The 23,449-nt window shown below is 52.4% G+C and overlaps 1 long non-coding RNA gene across 2 annotated transcripts in view; it reads right to left on the reverse strand.

Moving 5' to 3' along the window:
• The window catches only part of LOC110258332 (uncharacterized), a 156,812-nt gene that overhangs the window by 11,751 nt on the left and 121,612 nt on the right, over window positions 1-23,449 (reverse strand). The gene's annotated exons all lie outside the window — the stretch shown is intronic.

A 23,449-nucleotide genomic window follows, 5' to 3' on the forward strand; every position in this document is an offset into this window, starting at 1 on the left:
GCCACTGACCTAAACTCTTAAAATAACCCAAATGGTGAATTTTATCTTACCACAATAAAAAAAAAAAAAAAAAAGGTACACCTAGAATTTCTGCTTCGGACCATGATGCAATCACAGGCACTAGATTTACCCTCCCACATTAACAAGCCGACAAAACAAAACAAAAGAAAATAATTTTAAGACCCAGGACAGTGAGGAGCACAGGACAGAGATGCTAAGATGCAGGAACAAGTGAGCCCTGTGGCTGCTTTCACTTGCTAGCTGGAGGGTGTTTCCAGGTCACACTGCAGGGCCAGGCAGCCCCTATAGAGCCTGGGGTTCTCCCACGAGTGAAAACCCCAGCTGAGAATCCTGGGAGGCCAGGGGGGGCTGGAAGTGCAGGGCAGCCTTCTGGAGAGAAGGAGGGGCTGCGGGGAGAGAGGGCTCTGGGGAATGCAGAGGGTCTCCCTGGAGAGCAGCTGAGCACCCATTAGATGGGCTCAGGTGAGCGGGAAAGACCCACCACAAAGGCACAGGCAGAACCACTGTCAAGTTCGAGAGGGTTGTGAATAGTCAGTGTTTGCACCCACGCTGAGAAGCCTTGTACTACACGGGGGGCTGGGGCGAGTTCTCAGAAGGATGCTGCCCCAAGAGGGGGGCAAAATGAGCCCAGTGCTCATGGACCTTGCCACAGCACCTACCACAGCTGAAATGCCAGCCTCGAAAGGATGAAGCTGCTTCCAGGCAACGCGATGGCTCCAGAGAACACAGCTCAGGACTACGTGAAGGACCACAGAGCTCCCCAGCACCCAGAACACCGTGAGACGGCCAGTTCTGACAGCCAATCAAAAACGATTACGAATACAAAGTAACAGAACACTATGACTCGCAATGAAGGGAGGAAGCGCCAGCAATGGACCAGAAATGACGCAGACGATGGGTTAGCAGAAAACATGTCAGTTATTATCATTAGCTTCTGCACGCTAAGAGGGCAGAGGGAACAGCAATCACGTTGAAAAGATACACAGCGGAGTTTTAAAAGGACACAAATGGAACGGATGGAGATTTCTGAAAAAAGCCGTCTGGAGATGACACGTTACAGAACCAAATGTAGTGCCTTGGAGATTAAACGGCAATCGAAGCCACCCTAAAACGAAAAAGCGAGAGCGGAAGGAGGGGGACAAATGGAGCAGAGCATTAGGGATAAATTCCAACTGCCTCACGTGCGTGTAATTGATTTTCTTCCCAAGGAGAGGCAGGTGGGAAGAAAAATATTTAAAGAAATAAGCGTTGAAATTTTTCCAAATTTGGTGAACACTATAAATACTTGAATACAAGAAGCTATATGAACCCCAAACACAAGAAATATGAAGAAAACTATACCGAGCCACACCATAATAAAATATTCAAAACCAGTGACAAAGAGAAAACTTTAAAAGCAGCTGCAGTGAAGGAGGGAGGAGCAAACGGAAGAATGACAGGCGACATGCCACCAGACATACGCACGCCAGAAGACAACACAGCACATCTGAAGAGTTAAAACTGCCAATCTAGAGTTATGTGTCGAGCTAAATAAATAAATGTGAAAAAGAGACTTTTTCAGATATACGAAAGCTGAAAAAAAATGGATCCCCAGCAGAACTTCACTTAAGAAATGATAAAAAGGAAGTCCCTTTGGGCAGAAATAAATGATAAAAACTTGATTGTACATAATGGAATGATGAGCATTCATGGCTCAGCAGTTAACAAACCCGACTAGCATTTATGAGGACGAGAGTTCGATCCCTGGCCTCGCTCAGTGGGTTAAGGATCTGGCAGTGCCGTGAGCTGTGGTGTAGGTCGCAGACGTGGCTCAGGTCCCATGTTGCTGTGGTTGGGGTGCAGGCCGGCAGCAACAGTTCTGATTAGACCCCTAGCCTTGGAACCTCCGTATGCCACGGGTGCAGCCCTAAAAGACAAAAAGACAAAAAGGAAAAAAAAAAGAAAAAAGAAAGAAATGGTAAATATTGGGAAAATGTAAAAGAAATATTCTTTTAGTTTAAAAACATCTTTTTGGAGTTCCCATTGTGGCTCATCAGAAATGAATCTGGCTAGCATCCATGAGGATGCAGGTTCAACATCTGGCCTTGTTCATCGGGTTAAGGATCCGGCTGACATGAGCTGTGGTGTAGGTCAAAGACACGGTGCAGATCTGGCATCGCTGTGGCTGTGGCGTAGGTAGCTGAGCTCCAAACTGACCCCTAGCCTGGAAACTTCCCGATGCCGCACTTATAGACCTAAAAAAAAAATGTTTTTAAAAGATAAATTGATTAATTCCAGCAAACATAACAACGATATCGTGTGAGGTATAAAACTCAAGCAGAATAAAAGACGTGACAACAACAGCACACAGGGTGGGAAGGGAGAGACGGAAGTACAGCCTGTGAGCCTGTGAGGCTGGATGGGAAGCGCTCTAATCTTACCTGAAGATCTACCGTGAGAACTTTAAGATGTGAGCTGTAAGACGTAAAGCAACAGCTATTAAAAAAAAAAAAAAAAAAAAAAAGTCTCGTGCATAAGCCAACAAAGGATATAAACCAAGATAGTGAAAATCACTCGATTAATCCAAAGGAAGTCAGGAAAGGGAAAGAAAATAACATCCAAGACAAACAGAAAACAAAGAGCAAAATAGTAGGTATAAACTCAATGACTCCATGATTATCTTAAACTTCAATGCCCTGAACAGCTCGATGCAAAGGCGAAGATGGTCAGATTGAATAAAAAAGCAAGGACAACCTACATGCTGCCTCGAATAAAACTGCGTAATTAAAAAGACACATAAACTAAACGAATAGAAACAGAATACATCGTGCTGAAAATAATCAGAAGACAGATGTGGCGGCTACATTGTATTAGGCAAAGGAGACTTCAGAGCAGAGAGTATTAACAAATATTAAGGGAATCACTTCATAATGATAAATGAGTCAATACACCTAGAAGACCTAACCACCCTAAATGTTTATGCCCCTAAAAGGAGAATTTCAAAATGCCTGGAACAAAAAATGATGTATGACCAAAGGAGAAAGCGACAAACCCACGGGTATAGTTGGAGGCTCCAGAAACCTCTCTTAATTGACAGAATAAACACACAGAAATTTAGTAAGGATGCAAAAGTCTTTAACAATACTGTAAGTCAGGGAGTTCTATTCGTGGCACAGCGGAAACAAATCCAAACTAGTACCCATGAGGATGCGGGTTCGATCCCTGCCCTTGCTCAGTGAGTTAAGGATCTGGCATTACCATGAGCTGTGGTGTAGGTAGCAGATGCAGCTCAGATCTGGTGTTGCTGTGGCTGTGGTGCAGGCCAGCAGCTGCAGCTCTGATGTGACCCCTAGCCTGGAAACTTCCATATGCCCTGAGTAGGGCCCTAAAAAGAAAAACACAAAACAAAATAATACTGTAAGCCAGTTTGACCTGAGTTGGGATTTATGGACTATGCTACCTAACTACAGAAGAATACACATTCTTGGTTTTTTTGGGGGGGTTGTGTGTGTGTGTGTGTGTATGTGTGTCTTTTTAGGGCCAAACCCGAGGCAAATGGAGGTTCCCAGGCTATGGGGTCAAATCGGAGCTGTAGTGTCTGGCCTACACCACAGCCACAGCCACACAGGATCTGAGTCACGTCTGCAACCCAACCATGACTCATAGCAATGCTGGATCCTTAACTCACTGTGCGAGGCCAGGGATTGAACCTGCATCCTTATGGATGCTAGTCAGATTTGTTTCCACTGAGCCATGACAGGAACTCCATGAATACTCATTCTTTGGAAAAACACACAAATATTTACCAAGCCAGGTCCAAAAAAGTAAATTTACACAAACTCAAGTAATACAAGTTATGTTCTCTGGCCTTGATGAAATTAAATTAGAAATCAATACCTGAGAGATACCTGAAAATCCTCAAATATTTGGAAACTAAATAATATGGGTCAAAGAAGAAAAGAGAAGGACTATTGGAATGTAGTTTGAAGTGAATGAAAATTAAAACATGCCAGGTCTAAATGTGTAAAAATGCAGCTACAACAGTGTGTAAAGTGAAATTCACCTAAGAAATTTCACCCTAAGAAATGAGAAGAAGAAGAGAAAACTGATCTCAAATTAAGCACACACACACACACACACACAAAAAATAAAAACAGGAGTTCCCGTTGTGGCGCAGTGGTTAACGAATCCGACTAGGAACCATGAGGTTGCAGGTTTGGTCCCTGCCCTTGCTCAGTGGGTTAACGATCCGGCGTTGCCGTGAGCTGTGGTGTAGGTTGCAGACGCCGCTCGGATGCCGTGTTGCTGTGGCTCTGGCGTAGGCCGGTGGCTACAGCTCCGATTGGACCCCTAGCCTGGGAATCTCCATGTGCCGCGGGAAATAGCAAAAAGACCAAAAAAAAAAAAAAAAGAGAGAGAGAGATAATAAAAATCAATATAATGGGCAAAGAAAAATCGTAGAGAAGAACAATGAAAGCAAAATTATTTGAAAAAATTAATCAAATTGCTAAACCTCTGGCCAAACTGATCTAGAAAATGAGAGAAATAAGTTACCAAGTTTTTTGAGAGCAGAGACATCACTACAAATCCTATGGGCAGAAAATCATAAGAATGAGAATATTATGAACACCTTTATATAAATTCGATAACAATGAAATGGGGAAATTACTTGAAGGACACGAACTCAAGAAGAAAGTTTACTAAAGAAGAAACAGATAATCTGAATAGTTAGCTTTATATCTATTAAAGAAATTGAATTTGTAGTTAAAAACCTCACGGAGAAAATCCCTACCCAGATGGCGTTACTGGGGATTTCTGACCAGCATCGAAGAGAGAAACAAAATCCATCCTGCATCAGTCCTTCCCAAACACTGAAGAGAAGGGCGCACTTCCCAATTCTTATAAAGCCAGCATCACCCTGATACCACCCAGAAAATATCTGATGAAACTACAGGGATATATCCCTCATGAACACAGATGAAAATATTCTTTTTTAATTCCTCTCTATTGTCAAATGATATTCTCTTGCATAGGCATATATCACATTTTATGTATCCATTCATTGGTTGATGGATATATGGGTTGTTTCCACCTTTTTTTTTTTTTGCTTTTTTGCTTTTTTTAGGGTCTCACCTGCGGCATATGGAGGTTCCCAGGCTAGGGGTCTAATCAGAGCTGTAGCCACCAGCCTATACCACAGCCACAGCCACGCAGGATCCAAGCCGCATCTGCAACCTACACCACAGCTCACAGCCGGGTCCTTAACCCACTGAGTGAGGCCAGGGATCGAACCCGAAACCTCATGCTTCCTAGTTGGATTCGTTTCCACTGCACCATGACGGGACCTCCTGTTTCCACCTTTTGAGTGTTATGAACGATGCTGCTATAAACATTCGCGAACAGGTTTTTGTGTGAACATGTGTTTGCCTTTCTCTTAGATATATACACACAGAGTTGGAATTAATGGGTCATATGGTAATTCTGCATTTGGCATTTTGAGGAACTGCCAGACTTTCTTCCAAAGCCGCTGCACCATTTTATGTTCCCAACAGCAGAGAGCGAGGGTTCCAGTTTCTCCACGTCCTCACCGATAGGTGTAACACTCTTTTTAAAAAGTGTATCTTTTTCAAAAATAACTATCCTAGCAGGTATAAAGTGGTATCTCCCAGTTTTCATTTGCATTTCCTTAATGGCTAGTGATGTTGGCAGATGCAAATATTCTTAACAAAACATCTAATCCAGCAACAGGCAAAAACAAGACTCCTTTGTGGCCAGTTGGGTTTATGAAAGAATGCAAGTTGATCTAACATCTGAAAATCAAATAATGTAATTCACCATATTGTCAGGATAAAGGAATAAAAACCTATGATTGTATCAATAAACAATGAGACATTTCGCAAAATCTAATACTCATTTCTTATAAACAGTGTCAGCAAATTAAAATCAGAAGTCACTCCTCAACTCGAGAATGGGCATCTATAAGAAAACCACAGCTAACATCACTGATGCTAAAAGACTACCTAGTTCCCCCCAAGTTCAAGAACAAGATAAGAGTGGCTGTCCTCACCCCTTCGTTCAATGCTGTATAGGAGGTTCTGGCTAATGCTAAATGGCATAGAGAAGCAATAAAAGACATACATATTTGAAAGGTGGAGGTAAGTAAAACTGTCATATTTGCTTGTGACATGACCATCAACCAAGAAAATCCTAAGAAATCTACAAAAAAAAAAAAAAAACCCTCCCACTAGACCTAATAAATGAGTTTGCCAAGTTTGCAAGGTACAGGTCAATAAAAATGACTGTACTTCTATACACTAACAAGTGAACAAAAAGAAAGGGAAATCTGAAAGATCCAATCATTTACCATATAACCAAAATAGATAACATGCTTGGGGGCAAATGTGACAAAAGATGAGCCAAGCACCCTGAAAACAAAACAGCATGGGACAGGAAGAAAAGACCCTTGCGAATGGAGGGATGCACGGCTTTTGCGGGTGAGGAGGCTCCACGTTGCCTGAGGTCGCTTCTCCCCACGTGAATGTACGGTTTCAATGTCATCTCCATCGAAATCTTAGCCGATTTACTGCAGACATTGATGAGCTAATTGTTAAGGGTATACTAAAATATGAGCACCTTGAAAAGTCCACACACACACACACACACACACAGTTTGAAAAAAGAAAAGAACCAAGTCAGAAGAATTGAACTAAATTAATAAATGTCATCACATCTTACAAAACTACACTAATCAAGACAGCATCATAATAACGTGTAGCTAGACATGTACGCAGAGACAGGATCATAGTAACATACAGACACACGTAGGTACAGACAGTGTCCCAGGAACATACAGACAAGTCAATGCAGCAGAATAAAGGGGCCAGCCGATCAGTGGGTATCTGAGGATGCAGGATGCAGGGAAGGATCACAAGGAAGCTTTAGGAGTGATGGTTACACTCGTCGTTTGATTGTGGTTACAGTTTCACGAATATATGTTAGAACACAAAAATGGTACACTCCACACACATAGTTTATTATAACTCAATTATAGTTCAATAAAACACAATTGAAAAATTACATCAGGGAGTTCCCGTTGTGGCTCGGCAGTGACGAACCCAACCAGTATCCATGGAGGCGTGTTCGATCCCCGGCCACGCACAGTAGGTTAAGGATCTGGCATTGCCGTGAGCTGCAGTGTAGATGGCAGACCCTGCTTGGATCTGGCGTTGCTGTGGCTGTGGCGTAGGCCACCAGCTGCAGCTTCTATTCGACCCCTAGCCTGGGAACCTCCATATGCCATAGGTGTGCCCTTTAAAAAAAAAAAAATTACATCAAACCTCTGTTAACTAGGAGAGTCTATGCCCATTTTGAAGACTACGAAATAGTCTCTCTGAGCAGGGCACGGGGGTTTTAGAGGCTGTCCATGGGCCCGGCTTGACCCAGGGCAGCTCTTGAAGACCCAGCCTTGCCTGCTCCGTGACACGATGAACACAAGCTTCTCCCCCCCGCCCCGCCCCAGGCACCCCAGTTTGCCCAGCTGACTGACACTGACTTGAGGAAACAGACCCCGCATTAGCTCCTTTTGGACATGGTTCTTGGGCCAGGGCTGTGGCTGGCATTCATGATCAGCCTGGTGCGGTCCCAACATCTGCAGGTTCCCCCCGAGATACCTGGTCCCAAAGCCCCACGTCACAGCATGATGCCTGGTCCCAGAACTGTGCTTGGTGCAGAAATAAGAAGCACAGAGGTAGGACCGGGTCTCAAACAAGCGCAGGAAGGCTTTCTTCCAGAAGATGCGGCAACAGCTGAGGTTAACGGTCCAAGAGCCACAATGCTTGACCTGCGTCTATTCCAGATGCCACCCTCCTGCTGCTCAGGAAACGGGGACAGAGAAGCAACCCTCCAGAGCCTCCAGGATGAGCCCTGGCAGGTCTTCCTCCTCCTGGCTCAGGAGGGCCTTCCCAGGGTGCCGGGCCATCTTCAGCCTTCCCAGGACCCACAACAGAGGCTGTAGGAAGGGCTAGGCCAGCGTCAGCCGTCGCAGACAGGGAGGTTTGCAGGAAGAGGCAGAGGCCACTCTACCAGACCCTAGTCTCCTCCCTGAGACGCCGAAGACGAGATGAAAGTCCTCATCCACGGCTCAAGCTTTCGACCAGAACGACGATGACTCATGCACCATCTCCCCGCTTGGACGGGGTCCCTCAGAGGGTTCCAGAAAGGCTGAGTGCAGCGCTCCCTGCCCCCCGCCCCCAGGAACCGCAGTTCATTCCTGAACAAGCATTCCCCTCTCTCCCTCTCATTCCCATCAGTCCCCAGATCGGCATCGCCAAAAGAGCCCTCATGGGAATCTGGCTTACACCACCTGCCAACGCCCGCCGGGATGCCAGGAACTCGGGCTTCCTGGGCCGGGCAAGTTCCGGAATGCGTGCCTCCCCAGACCCAGCGCTTTGCTTCTGGAGGCAGTCGTTTCGTAAACGCCCAGAAGTATCTTGGATGGGCAACCTGGAAAGGGACCGAAAGCCCTCCAGACACGCCAATTCATTCATCCCAACAGAAAGCCCTGCAATCTGCCCTTTGGTGGGCGCTGTGCCTCGTGGAGAAGATAAGGGAGGGAAGATAAGGGGGGAGAGGGAGGCCAGCCCAGCGCCAGCACCCACAGTGGTGGGGGGGGGGGTGTGGGCGGAGGAGGAAAGAGGGCGCCCGGGATGCGGGCAGTGAGGGCGACGGGGGGAGGCCTCAGGAAGGGCCTCCGGAGGAGGAGCGCTAACCCAGGGTTTTAAGAAGCAGGGTACCCTGCACGAGGCAGGCCCAGAAAAGGCCTGTCCAGGGAAGAGGCCGCAGGAGCAAGGCAGGGCTGTAAACAGGGCGGAGTGATGGGCGGGGAGGGACTGTGGGTACCAGCGCCCACCCTGGTCTGTTCCGGGCCGAAGAGCACGACTTAGTGCTCTGTTTACGGGCTCGTGTGGACACTGCTATCATCCGCCTTTTCGAAACCACTTATTTTAATTGTTTACCCTGGTAGGTAATAAATAGCTACAGTCCCAGTTTCAAAGTGCAGAACGTGAAGACTGAGTTACTGCTTTCACTTCTGGGGGACTGGGGACGCCATGAAACAACCAGATCCCAGGTCTGCAGAGAGAGAACAACCAGATCCCAGGTCTGCAGAGAGAACAACCAGATCCCGGGTCTGCAGAGAGAACACCCAGATCCCGGGTCTGCAGAGAGAGAACAACCAGATCCCGGGTCTGCAGAGAGAGAACAACCAGATCCAAGGTCTGCAGAGAGAGAACAACCAGACCCCGGGTCTGCAGAGAGAGAACAACCAGATCCCGGGTCTGCAGAGACAGAACACCCAGATTCCGGGTCTGCAGAGAGAGAATAACCAGATCCCGGGTCTGCAGAGAGAACAACCAGATCCCGGGTCTGCAGAGAGAGAACAACCAGATCCCGGGTCTGCAGAGAGAGAACAACCAGATCCCGGGTCTGCAGAGAGAGAACAACCAGACCTCGGGTCTGCAGAGAAAGAACAACCAGATCCCGGGTCTGCAGAGACAGAACAACCAGACCTCGGGTCTGCAGAGAGAGAACAACCAGACCCCGGGTCTGCAGAGAGAGAACAACCAGATCCAAGGTCTGCAGAGAGAGAACAACCAGATCCCGGGTCTGCAGAGAGAACACCCAGATCCCGGGTCTGCAGAGAGAGAACAACAGGATCCTGGGTCTGCAGAGAGAACACCCAGATCCCAGGTCTGCAGAGAGAGAACAACCAGATCCCGGGTCTGCAGAGAGAGAACAACAGGATCCTGGGTCTGCAGAGAGAACAACCAGATCCTGGGTCTGCAGAGAGAACAACCAGATCCCGGGTCTGCAGAGAGAACACCCAGATCCCAGGTCTGCAGAGAGAGAACAACCAGATCCCAGGTCTGCAGAGAGAACAACCAGATCCTGGGTCTGCAGAGAGAACAACCAGATCCCGGGTCTGCAGAGACAGAACAAAGGGCAGGGGGACCCCTTTCAGTGCTTGGCTGGACTCACCAGAAGTAGGTAAAGTCTCTAAAGATCAGCACCCACCCCCTACACACACACCCACACCGCCCCCCCACACACACACGCAAAAGAGGAGCCAGCATGAACTGGATTAGAAAGAAGCCAGAGCTAAAGCAAGCGAGGCCCCCCAAAGCACCAAGAACAGTGTCACCTCAGGACAAGGAGCTCCCCAGCCGAGGAACCAGCCTGGAGCCCCCGCAGAGCCCAGGACCCTCGAGAATAGCGACCTGGCTGCAAGTTCCTCCCCGCCCAGGCTCTCAGAATTCCCACAAAGCAAAGAGCTGCCTGGGGTTTATAAAGCACAGAGGAGGGTCCCCACATGTGGGAGTCGATAACGGTGACACGGTTCCAACCCCGCGGACTCCAGACACTAGAATTAGTGGAAACAATATATAGGGCGGGTGTGCAAGGGAGGGTTTTTCACAAAAGGATGAACTTCTAAAGATAAGTCAACTTCCTAAGATACGTCACCAGCGGTCTCCATGCAGATCTTAAAATGAGCCAGAAGGAACTTCTAGAATCGAAAGATAGCATTTTGGAAATAATTCATCCCCTGGATGAATCAAGCAAGACATCAGAGCCCCCGGCCCAGATAGCTGGTTCCAGTCTTCTTTCTCCCCACATCCCAACAGCTCATCTTTCATCCTGACTCTGAGCCGACACTTCACCGAGAAGGGGCAGGAGTCGGACCTCTCCGCGCAGGTCCACCCGTGTGCCAGCACCTGCACCCACATGCTCAACCCTCATTCCTATCTCCAGGGCTGGACTTTCATGCCTCAACCTGCGTGCCACCCCAACATTCAGGGGATGTTCCGGAAGCATCTCTCCACATCCCCCCAGGGCGCTGCCCCAGACACTCTGTGCTCTCTCCCACACGACTCACTTTCTCTCTCGACCAGAGGATTTTCATCACCTTCTTATGACTTAACCCTAGAACTCGATGGACGCCACCCGCAGAGCCAATCCTCTTCTTCCATCCCTTGATTAGCTGAAGTTCAACCTCTAGAAGCTTCTTTAAGAAAGGCTCAAAGAGGAGTTCTGTGGTGGCTAATGGTTCATGAATCCGACTGGGAACCATGAGGTTGCGGGTTTGATCCCTGCCCTTGCTCAGTGGGTTAAGGATCCCACGTTGCCGTGAGCTGTGATGTAGGTTGCAGATGCGGCTCGGACCCTGCGTTGCTGTGGACTCTGGCGTAGGCTGGTGGCTATAGCTCCGATTAGACCCCTAGCCTGGGAACCTCCATATGCCGCAGGACTGGCCCTAGAAATAGCAAAAAAAAAAAAAAGGAGAAGAAGAAGAAAAAGAAAAAAAAAGAAAGGCTCAAAGAAACCTCATATCCTGAGTTCTTAGATACGCATCAGGGTCTGTGGCCGTTATGTCTGCCTGACACTTTGGTTAGGTACAAAATGACTTTTGCAGGGTACATGATCGCTCTGCAGCTCCCCTGGCTGCAGAGACCACTAAAGTCTGGCAGATGCTTCTCCCCTCAGAGGTGACCTGATGGCTTTTCCGAGATTCCCTCTTCATCTTTGAAATGTAGGTACTTTCATCGGAGCTGCCTTGCTGGCGACCACTGTATGAACTTCCTTGGTGCACAGCATGCTCTCTCAATTTGTGGCTCCGCATCTCCTTTCTAGTTCCGGAAAGGTTCTTAAATTATCATTTTTATTTTAATTGTTTTTCGTTCATGACCTCCGTTCTCTTATTCCTCAGACTCATCGGGCCCCAAGAGTTGGGAACCTTTTTGCTGCCTTCCTGTTCTCAAAGGCTCTTAAATGCCTTGTTTGTTTCCATTTGATTTTGTGTACGTCCGTCTCAGGCCAGACCTCCACTCGCTTCGGTTTCAGCGGGGTCTGCTCTTGGCACGGCTTCCGGCGTGCCCTTTCTGTCTTCAGACGGTTCTCCTCCACCGTTGCCCGGGGTTCTGCAGAGGCTCGTCTCATTTTCGTCTCTCTGCCCATCTCTTCCCTCATGCCTGTCTCTGCTTTAAGCTTTGGTATAGCCAGGCAATTCGTCCCTGTTTTCTTTTTTCATGCATGGCAATATGTTTGGTCATATATTGTCTGCTCCGCAATCATTTTTTTTTTTTTTCCGGAGAAAAGGAAAAAAAGGGAAAGAGAGGTGAAAAGCAGACCTGAACATCCTCCGATTTTAGAGACACCCAGGGGCCCACATTCTGAAGGCGGGGACGGGGCGGCGGGGGGGCAGCCCCCCTGGATCTTCCTTCCTTTTCTTCTGCAGTCCTCTCATCAAGGGCCTGTCCCCACTTGGGTCCCTAAGACGCCTTCCACTCCTTGATTCTCTGTGACTGGCTCTTTCTTTGCCGACAGCCCTGGCTCTTTTCCATGATAGGAAGCGAGAGGTTAAGGCCCCCCCACCTCTGCAACCATGTCTGTATCTTTCAGCCAGATGGCCTCCTGGGACTGCTGATCTGTCAGGGGAACCGTGACCTGGTTGCCCTGGGGATACTCCAACCTTCTGCCCACAGCCCGGGGAAAGATCAGTGCCGGGGGGGGGGGGGGGGATGGGGGTGGGGGGAAACAGGGAAAGCACCTTGATGGCTCTGTGAGCAGACACTGTTCTCTCTGCCTTGGGCGCTAAGAACCGGGCTCCAGGTCGTCAGGATTAGGCAGCACTTCCTGTGCACTGATCTTGCTCTGACTTGTCACCAGGCACCCTCGCCTGGCTTTCTTTATCCTTGCTTTAGTGTGTGCGTGTGTAAATCACCCATAGCAATCAGAGGGGCTGGTCAGAGAAGGCACTTCATGGCACTGGGCAAGAGGACATCGTTTCAAAACCAATGACAGTAAGACAGTGACAAGAGGCTGGCATCCATTGACCATCAAGTCAAGCTAAGGGTGGCGAGACCAGGAGCAGAAAACGGTCTTCAAGCTCTTTTTCAACTTGTCCTGAGCCATGAAAGCCAAGCCTTATGCAGCCTTTCACACTGGCTAGCCAGGTCCTAGGGGCTTCCCGGGTTTATCCCAGGAGGACACTGCAAAGCTGCGAGATGAGGCGTCGGGAAATGGGGTGCTGTGACGCCACAGAGGGCAGCTACCCCTGCACCTGTCTGTGCACTGCAGCTGGAAACACCTGCCTCAGAGGACAGATGGGAAGATCTCACGAGATATGACCTATAAAAGCATCGGGCAAGGTGCCCGGTGCTCAGAAGTCTCAAGTACCATCAGGCTCACCCGTCCTCTCTTTAAACCTGGCGGAAGTTGGAGGACAGCGCCAACTGGCACCGCCCCCCTTTCTCTGAGCAGAGCATCTCACGTGCAGCTCTTGTCAGGCTGTTCTGACGCTGGCGGGGGCTGGGTGGGGGGGCTGATGTGTCGATGTCAAAATGGTCTTGTCAGTTCCTTAAAATCACTGTCTTCTATCAAGTAATGACCTGGACGCTTATTCCACCCATCCTCCTCCTGCAAAGAGGTCACAAAAGACTCTCCCTTCCTTTTCCAATTCCACTGCCTGTGTCTTCTTCATGTCTTCTTTTTGAAATCGGTGGTTCTCATTTTCTTTACATATGAATTCTTATAAGTAGGTATTATTTTCACAATCAGAAAAATTGCCAAATATTCTCAAACAACATGGTTGTGTTGCTGCAAATACTTGAGGGACCGAGGGGAGCTTGGTGGAGGTTCTCCTGTGCAGCGCAAAGCTGAGAACCAACCTCCTCCAGGACCCGGAAACCTCCAAGAAGCACGGCCCTGGGGCGAGAACGCAACTCTCAGGATTAGAATCTCTGAGGGCCTTTCATCAGCTGTGGGGACCCTGGCCGAGTATTGACCTCTCTGTTCCTTGGTTCCTTCATCTACCAAATGCAGGTAAGAACAGTTCTGATCGCAACAGGTTAACTGGTTAACTGTGCAGTAAATGAGACAAGATGCTCTGAATGGTCCCTTGCACATCAGAGTCCACTATCTATACCTTCAAATAAGGGCAGCAGAGCCAGACAGCCTGGGTCCTTCCTTCGGCAAGAAAAAGGAATAAAGTGGAACAAGCTACAACTTGGATGAACCTTGAAAACACCGTGTTAAGTGGAAGAAGCCAATCACCAAAGGCTGCCTGTTGCCTGAGTCCATCTATGTGACACGTGCAGGCAAATCGATGAAACAGAATGCAGGTCATTATTACTGTTACTGCTGCTCTTGTTATTATGTATCAGTTGCCCGGGGCTGGGGGTGTGGAGGGGAGAGGGAGTGACTGGAGTGGCTGCCAAATGAGTGGGGGGTTTCCTTGGGGGGATGATGAAAACGTCCCAGAATTCAGAATGGCCGTGATTGCACACCATCGCCACTGTGCTATATGCCACCAGATGTGTGCATTTTACAACAGCTAAAGTGGCAAATGTCACGTTAGGGCCAAGTTTAGGAAAAGTCACGGGAGCAGGCAGACGGATGATGTTCAGAGAGCTCGGCAGCAGAAGGAGCCGTCGGGAGGCCGTGGGCGCCGTCGGGGGGGTGGGAACTGGAGCAAGGACGTCACGGTGCGGGAGGAGAGGCCAGTGAACGACGGGCGGGCAGGGGACTGAGGAGGCCAGGCCGCCACGCACACCACAGAGGAGGCCAGGAAAGACACCACGCGTTCCAGGGAGACGCATGGGAGAGCCGGTGCATTTGGGGGCAAGTGCGAAGCCGCTCAGAGCATGGGACGCTACCGCCATGGGTGAGGCTGGGCCCAGGGGGTGGCCCCGCCAGGCAGGGGGGTGCCCAGGAGCTACTGCCTCCTTCTTCCCCTTGCCCCAGGCCAGCCCTGCGGTCTGATGCGCCACCGGGGTCCAAAACCCAGCTTTCACGATTGAGCAATAGTATTCGCTCCGCCCAGACGAGAACCTGTCCAAAAACCAGGCCCAGATTCCCCCTGCTCTCTCTCTCCAGCACTTGGAGTGCTGCGCGGTTGGCTGCAGCTGTGTCGCTCACAACAGCTTTTACAAGGCTGTCCTTGGGCCAGGGTCCTCTTAGAAGTAAAAATAGCAGACATCAGCCGCTCTCCCGGAACCATGAAAACATCGCACCGCATCTCAAGCTTTCACCTACAGCCATGTCGTCCTAAACCCCAAGACCCCGCTTCGGAGCCTGGTCCCTGGAGCCTCGAGAGAGGCCATCCTGAGAATCCATTTTTGCACATGTTTGGACTCGGGGCTCAGCTTTTAAATGAGGCGTCCAGCTGGAGACGGAGGCAACTCCAGCCGTGGTCACTGCAAGGCACGCCTAATCCTGCAAGACACCTTTCATGACAAAGAAATGCTTTTGATTCTTAAGGGCGCCCTGCTGGGGGCAGTTAATACCCAGTGCCTGGTTTTTCCAGCCCAGCACGAGTAACCTGCCCAATATCAAGGTTCTGGACTTTGGGAAAGTGCTCTCAGACCAGCCACAAAAATATCTCTAAGATTTTTCAGCTAACGGTGCATTCGCGAGGTCATTCAAGGCTAAGACCAGAAGGATTAAAAAGATCTGATTCCTTCCTGAGGCTTTTAGTTGTAAAGGAGCAAAGAAGCCATAAAACAAAGATTTATTCAGTTTCAGAGGGACAGCTCAATAGCGCAGCCCCGTAAGAACCAGGAAAAAAGAAACATCTGGCCAGAAAAGCACACTTGTTTACGAAAAAAAAAAAAAAAAAGGTTAAGAGTCTTCTCCAGCTTCACCAAGTTCTTGGACTAAAATCAGGCTGAAAACTAAAAACAATGTAGGATGTTGAGAGCACAGGGGCAGCGCGGCAGGAGAAAGGACATGATGTTTCTTCCTTATCCAGCTGCCTCTGGCCGGTCCCCTCCCAAGCGCCCCCGGGGAGAAGCTCTGCCCTGATAGGTAGCACCCTGGGGACCACACAGCTGTGGCCCTCCCCACACAGGTGGCCGGGGCTGTTTCTGCCTCTGCACGGGAGCCAGACCCTCTTGTGGGGGCCCGTGTTCAGGGAGCTGGTGCCAACAGTGCTCGTGCTGCTGGCACTCAGACACGGACGGCCACCTCGGCCAGGGCATGGCACATCTCTGGAGACCAGGACAATGGCCGTTTTGTAAGGAAGGAAGCCTACTCTGGCCACACGGCCCTTGGCCTGAGTCGGGAAGCTCAGCTTCTTTTCCAGGCCCGCGGCTGACTCAGCAAGGATGTTCGGGGCCCAGCCCTCTCTGCTCAAGTTTGCCCGGCTGCCTCCCGACCTGCGCCCCCTGGGCCGGGGATGGGAGTCACAGGACTGGGCTGGTGCCTTCCGCTCTCCCTGGGATGCTGATGGGATTGATGGGTTAAGGTTGGCAGAGGCTTTGAGCTTCTTGGCGGAAGGCTGTCTCAAGCGAGGTGATGAATGCATCTTTCCAAGGAGCTGGATTAAGGTCAGAAGTCGTTCAGGGGGCTGGGAAATAGAGTCGGCTCGGCTTTGTGGCTGGGTCTCCGGAGCCAATGGGGAGAGACGTGGCAGCTGCCAGGAACAGCTCTGCCCACATGCAGTGGGTGTGCGGGCAGGGGTGCCGGGTCCCTGGACCCTACATGTGCACGGTCCCGACTTGGGGCTGGAGGAACACGAACACACACTCTCCATGGAAGTACAGGCCCGGGAAGGAAGGCGATCATACCGCCAGAGGAGGACGGGGCTCGCCCGCCGAACCGACGCGGGGGTAGGCGTGAGGGGCAATGCCGTGGGAATCGAGACGGGCTTCGAACAGCGGCCGGTCAGGAAGATGCTGAGCAGACATCTGACCACACAGAAGGCTTCCCCACGGCCACCTTCAAAGAGGGCCTGGAGGAGTTCCCGTCGCAGCTCAGTGGAAACAAATCAGACGAGCAGCCATAAGGATGCAGGGTCCATCCCTGGCCTCACTCAGGGGATTAAGGATCCGGCGGTTGCCACGAGCTGTGGTGTAGGTCACAGATGCGGCTCGGATCCTGCGTGGCTGTGGCTGTGGTGTAGGCCGGTGACTATAGCTCCAATTCGACCCCTAGCCTGGGAACCTCCATAGGCTTCGGGTGCAGCCCCAAAAAGACAAAAACAAAACAAAACAAAGAGGGACTGGGTCTTTCGCAAAAGCTTGAGCAATCAGGACCTATGCGTTCCCACACTCCGTCGGAAAGATGCCACTGCCAGGAGCCTCGCCCCACAGGACGCACCTGGAGGAGACCCAGACCTAAACCGGCCTCTTCCTCCCGGGACTTGTTCTCTTTGTAAAGGAGGAAGGCGGACCAGCCAGGGCCTTGGGGCTCCCGAATCCCCCGGGTTGCGGGTCTTGATGCCATGAGCCACACCCCCACGGCCAGTCCCCTTCTGCTGCCTTCCAGAGCCCTGGCAAGACGCTGGGAAGGTGTGAGCCCTGACACCTCACTCGCTACCCCCGGTGACCCGACCTGAGCAGGATGAGAGCTCCTCTCCCACGAGGCCAGCAGACAGCTCCATGCTGTTCCTTCCCACCCACTCAGCTCTTCCAAGGGTTCCTGTGGCGCCTCTGAGCTCCCCGCTGGGGCCGTAAAGCACTGGCACGGGGACAGGCAGCCAGCCCGCTGAGCGTCACGGAGCAGCACACCCTCTGCTCGCTGCACCAAGCATCTTCCTCCCAGCAGTCTCCTGGGGCTGGCGCCCCCCAGGAAGTCCCCCCAGATCACCCCCAGCTGGCCTTCCCATCAGTGCCTCACTCCTAAAACCTCTTGAGCCTTCAGAAACACAGGAGGTTTGGCCTCTGGGCTAAGTCCATTCCCACCACGAGGTACCTGTGCCCTCTTGACAGCTCTGAGAGTCGCTGCCCCAGCGGAAGGTGGCAGCACGCCCAGAAAGGACCAACCAAAAGCCCAGCATGTGTTCTGCTCTTCTCACTTGTCCACTCCTTCTGATGTGACAGGCAGTGGCTGCTCGCCCTCCGCGCACCTGGCAGAGCTGCCATCTCTGAGGTTTGCAGCCCTGCATGGTCCACGGCTTGTTGGTACCATGGCAGACTGGCTCATTAACCATCCCCTAGACCCAAGGGGGGTGGGCATCACCCCCACTGAGGGACAAGGGCCCTCAAGGTCAAAGGCATCACCCAGCGTTTCACACCCTAAGTGGCAGCATCTGGACACGAGCCCATCTTATAACTCTGGGCCCAGCCTTCCCGCCGGACCAGCCCATCTCTCGGTCCCCGGCCACCTGCCCCGACAGCTGCGAGCTCTGGCTAAACACGGCTGGTGCCGACCACAGTCCTCCTCTAGAATGCCTTCCTCGCCCATGAGCTGTTTCCACCTTTACGTCGAAGCCACTCACCTGGCAGGAGGCCCCAAAGATGGCCAGGGCCTGCTGGTCACTTCCTTGCCCGGGACTCCGGCTCCCTCCAGGCCCTGGGCCCCGCGCATGGCCTCCTCTCGGCTCTGGACACACACACTCAGCGCGGCCAACACGGCCACCCCTCGGCCACCGTCGCTTCAGTCCTGGCCCCTCCTCCCGAGACACACGTTAGACTCGGCACCAGGGGGCTCTTGGGGTCGCTCCCCAGACCCTGACATGTCACAGTCCAAACCCAGAACTTCACCACCTCCTGGGGTCCCCATCTCTGGTCCCTGCCACTAGTTAGTTACTCCAGGGTTCTCTCTACCACAGCCTCTGCTCCCCACCCGGCCCCACATCCTCATGGTCACCATGCCTGCCCGCCCCCGCCCCCGTCTCCTACAGTCTCCAGGCTGCCCCCCCAATGCCTCCCTGCCGCCACCAGCACTGGCCTCTCCCGACGCTTTCTCAGCATCCTCAGCCGGGCGCCGGACCCAGGTGGCCCATGAGGAACACACGGCCCCCTGCTGAATGGGCCAGAACATCTCTTCTTAAAGCCCCGGGCTCCTCTGGTGCCCGGAGGCCTGGAGTCTTCAGCAGCTCTCGTGAGCCTGTGCTGTCCCCTCCCCCTCCCCCACAGACGGGTTTCAGGGTCACCCGACCACTCACCCTGCACACCAGCCTCTGTTTCCAAGCTTTGCACGTGCAGCTCCTTCTACTCCGAACGTGCACCCTGGCCTCCCCATCCCCGTTGTCCCATCATCCGCACGCCTCAGCTTTGCCACCTCCACCAAGCGACGGTCCTCCGGCTCCCAGCAGGGGATGTACCAGCTTGGTCAGGCCCATGTGCACCTGTGGGGCCGGGGCTGGGAGACGGCGGCCCGTAAGCCCTCCCAGGGCGTACTGGCCTCTCCTTGGCTGGGTGTGTCTCTTCCCACGAGGCCACGACGAAGAGCCCTGCAAGGGACCACGAGAGCCTCCTCTTCCCTGAGGTCTCAGCATCCGAGCAGAGCTGGCCGCCCTGGGTGGCTCTTCGGCCGGGACCACCTCTCCTTTGAAACTGCTGTGCTCGTGGGTACAGCAGGCCAGTGGCCTCTGGCGATCTGAGCGTGGTTCCCATCCACAAGTGAGTGGCTGCTACTCTCACGTGGAAAAGCCAGAGGGGCCGGCATGGCCCGCACATGAGCCGCAGCGCTCTGCCCTCCGAACTGCGCCATCCCGAGCCAGCCGAAGCAGCCACATTCACCAGGCCCGGGCTTCCCAAAGCCCATCTCTAATCACGCAGTATTTGGGCAAATCACAGACAGCGCGTCAGCCCAGCTCCCAGCCCAGCCTCCGCCGACGGGCTTGGCCTGATCCCCGGATTGAGGCAGCGCCCCGGGGCTGGTGGCCGGAGCCCCACTCCCTCTGCTCCGTCCTCCCCCATCTTCTCCGGATGCGTCTGCCACGCCACCGAGGGCAAAGAGCACGCAAACCATCTGCCCCCAGGGCCCCGTGGAAACATTGAAAATGCTCGGAAGAGGTGTGGTTTTAGCCCAGAAAGGAGCAGTGCCGGCCGAGGTCCCGCAGGGCTGTGAGCAAGAGTTTGAAAGTGCCGTAGCCACGGGACCCCAAGCTCCACCCTCCATAAATCTTTGGGAGCCTTGGCATCCAGACTGGGCGCTTCCCGTTCTGGTTCACACGAGGGTGAGGGGGCGCTGCTGGCCCAGGATCCCACCGGAGGCCGCAGGCCTGGGCCTCGGCGTTACCCGGCCTGACCCCGCAGAGGCCCACATGCTCGGCGTCCCACACACCACACACAGCCGCAGGATCACACAACCCCGTTCTGAGGCCGCAGGGAACACCATGTCCAGGCAAGGCCCAGCCTCTTGGGCACAGCAGGGAGGGGGGAGCCGGGTGCTGCCGGTGGGCGGGTCCGATTCCGACCTCAGCCCCGTCACTCCCCGAGCGGCCACGGTGGGCACGAGATGCCGCCCCTCCCCGCAGTGGCTGCCTCCCCAGAATGGGAATAAACAGCACCCAGCACACTGGGTGCAGAGCCCAAGCTCAGTGGACCCCAAAACTTCCCAAGGGGAGTGTCAGGCTTTGACAGGATGAGGCAGATGGGCGCAGGGAGGGGGGCGCGGGATGAGACGGAAGGATGTGCGGTGGGGATTCTTGCTGGATTCCCATTAATCAGGAGAAGCTGCCTGGAGAAAATGGGCTGTTATAATCTCTCCTTTCATGTCTGGCCAGGAATATTGCTCCTCGGAGCAGAAGGCTGCATCCAGGCTCCTAAGCCATCTCAGAAGAGCCTGGGGTCAGCTGTCTCGGGACGGCTCTGGCCACGGCTGGGCGAGGCCTCTGCCAGAAAGGACAGTAAGGTGGGGTAAACAGGAAGCCTTCCTGCCAACGCAGCCCCAGAGCCACAGGAGCCACGGGATCCCTGTCCGCATCCCCAGAGCCACAGGAAATCTGTCCCTGCCCCCAGAGCCACTAGAACCTCTGCCCTCGTCCCTAAAGCCACAGGAGGTCAGTCCTTATCTCCAGAGCCACAGGAGCCTGTCCCCATGCCCAGAGCACAGGAGGTCTGTCCTTGTCCCCAGAGGCACTAGAGCCTCTGTCCCCATCCCCGAAGCCACTGGGAAGGGGGACCCAGACTTCAGGATGATACGGCCTGTTCTTGCCATCCTCAAGAAGGGTACAGGCATTTGAGTCACACGTGTCCAGCAGGACAGAGCTGCCACCAGCAACATAGCCCAGCCAGCCAAGAGTCTCTCGGAGATGGGGCATTCTTAAAGAACCTCCCATCTCTGAAGTCCCAGCGCCTGCTCAGGACAAGTGAACTGCAGCGATAAAAACACAGAGGAATTTTGGAGCCAGACCCATCCACCTTCAAAGTCCTAGCACTGCAGCCTTGTGACCCGTGACGGGGCTGGGGAGCTGTCCCTTAATGGGGACAGAGTTTCGGTCCTGAGACGGCTGGTGGTGACGGCTGCCGGTCACGATGCCCCCAATTAATGCCACTGAAATGGACAAATGGTTAAGAAGGTACATTTTACACAGATTTTGCCACAATAAAAATATTTGAAAAAATTGTTCAGGGGCCTTGTGCCCCAGAGCCGCGTCCAGGGGTTCAGCCGGGCATATGCTGACATATCAGTTCCGAAGTGACGACCGTGTTGCTGCCGCTGATCCCAAAACCACCAAGAAAGGCAGAGCTGGGGGCGCCGCCTTGGATCCTGGAGGCGAACACGGTCCAGCCGGGTGTTCATGTTCCCACCCGTTTACGAGGGGCTGCCGGTTGTGAGGGGCTCAGAACCAGAGGGGCACAGAGCGTCAGTCTGCGGAGATGACAGAGCGAGAGGGAAGGTGGAGACGGCCACTCAACAATGGGAGTGGGCTAAGGCCACTGCCCATGCGCCCAAAACTGCTAAAATGATACATTTTATGTCTGTATATGCTACAGTGTTTTTTTCTTTCTAGGGCCGCACCCGCGGCACATGGAGATTCCCAGGCTAAGGGTCTGATCAAAGCTGTAGCTGCCGGCCGACACCCCAGCCACCGCCACACCGGATCCTTAACCCAATGAGCAAGGCCAGGGTTCGAATCCTCATGGACTAGACGGGTTCTTGACTCACTATTTTACAATTTTAAAAACTTAGGAGGTCCCATCGTGGCTCAACGGAAACGAATCTGATTGGCATCCATGAGGACGCAGGTTCCATCCCTGGCCTCGCTCCGTGGGTTAAGGATCCTTCGTTGCTGTGGCGGTGGCGGTGGCCTAGGCCGGCAGCTGTAGCTCCGATTGGACCCCTAGCCTGGGAACCTCCATATGCTGTGGGTGCAGCCCTAAAAACACACATACACACACACACAAAAAAAAAGCTTAGAGAAAAGGGGGGTGGATTACACTTTCAAGTACACACAAACATATACTACTGCCTGTGTAATTTAACCCATGATGGCTATAAACTGTGTAGGAATTGCGTAAACCTATTTAACGTTTTCAAAGTAAGCAAAGACGGCGATGAATTCAGGTGGGGGAGGGGTGGGGTGGGTGACCCTCCGGCATCGTCTCTTCTCGGGGGGAGGGGAGAGCAGACGAGTTGGGACATTCACGCTGGGACCAGGACTATCATTACAGCTATGGAGTAGCTGATGGAGCAGAGGGGGTGTGGGTGGGGCAAGGCCACGGGCTTTTCCTTCTCGTACCTTTTTGAACAATTTCATCATCCCTGAATCCTGTATAGACATCACCGTTAAAAATAATTTCAGACAGCTGTGACTCAGCCATCTGTGAAGCCAGCTAAAACGTTCTTAAAGACTTAATAAATACCCTCTACTGTACATAAAATAGATAATTAACAAGAACCTACTGTATAGCACAGGGAAATCTACTCAATAGGCTGCAATAAGCTATATGGGAAAACGGTGGATCCGTGTATATGTAAGACGGATTCACTTTGCTGTACACTTAACACTAATACGACAGTGTAAGTCAACTCTACTCCAAAAAAAGGTTTGAAAAAAGAAGAATAGGAGTTCCCGTGGTGGCTCAGCAGGTTGAGAACTGCACACGTTGTCCGTGAGGATGTGGATTTGATCCCTGGCCTCGCTCAGAGGGTTAAGGATCTGGCGCTGCCGTCGGCTGTGGTGTGGGTCACAGACGCAGCTCGGATCTGGAGTTGCTGTGGCTCTAGCGTAGGCCGGCAGCAACAGCCCCGATGGGAGCCTGGTCTGGGAACCTCCATATGCCTCTGGTGCGGCCCTAAAGAGATAAAAAAGACAAAAAAAAAAAAAAAAAAAAAGAGAGAGAGACAGAGAGACTTAAAGCCTCACCTCCTGGGTGCACGGACCACACACCTCATCGTCCAGGACGCAGCCTAGGCGGGGGAGGGATGGAACTAAGAACAAGAGGGTAAGATCTGGGACCCCTGCAGGGCAGGGAAGGGGCTGCCACCAGGTCTCTGTGACTGGACATTCACAGCCCCCTGGGAGGAAAAGGTGTCGGCTCTCATGCTGGTGGGGAGGGGGGCACATCTTTACTTAAAGTCGGGGCCCTGGACCCCTGTGTGTCTGACAGGGGTGGGTTCCCCAAGCTTGCTCATGAAGTGAGTTTTCTGTGCTGACCTCCATCTGGCATTCAATTTCAGTTGCCACTGGTGCCCTGTGGTGGCCCTTCACCCAGCAGTGGCT

This window comes from Sus scrofa, chromosome 7, assembly GCF_054392235.1.
Source record: "Sus scrofa isolate SSC_HxYL_T2T_F1_AM1 chromosome 7, Sscrofa_HxYL_maternal_Yorkshire_Landrace_v2.0, whole genome shotgun sequence".
NCBI classification, from domain to species: Eukaryota; Metazoa; Chordata; class Mammalia; order Artiodactyla; family Suidae; genus Sus; species Sus scrofa.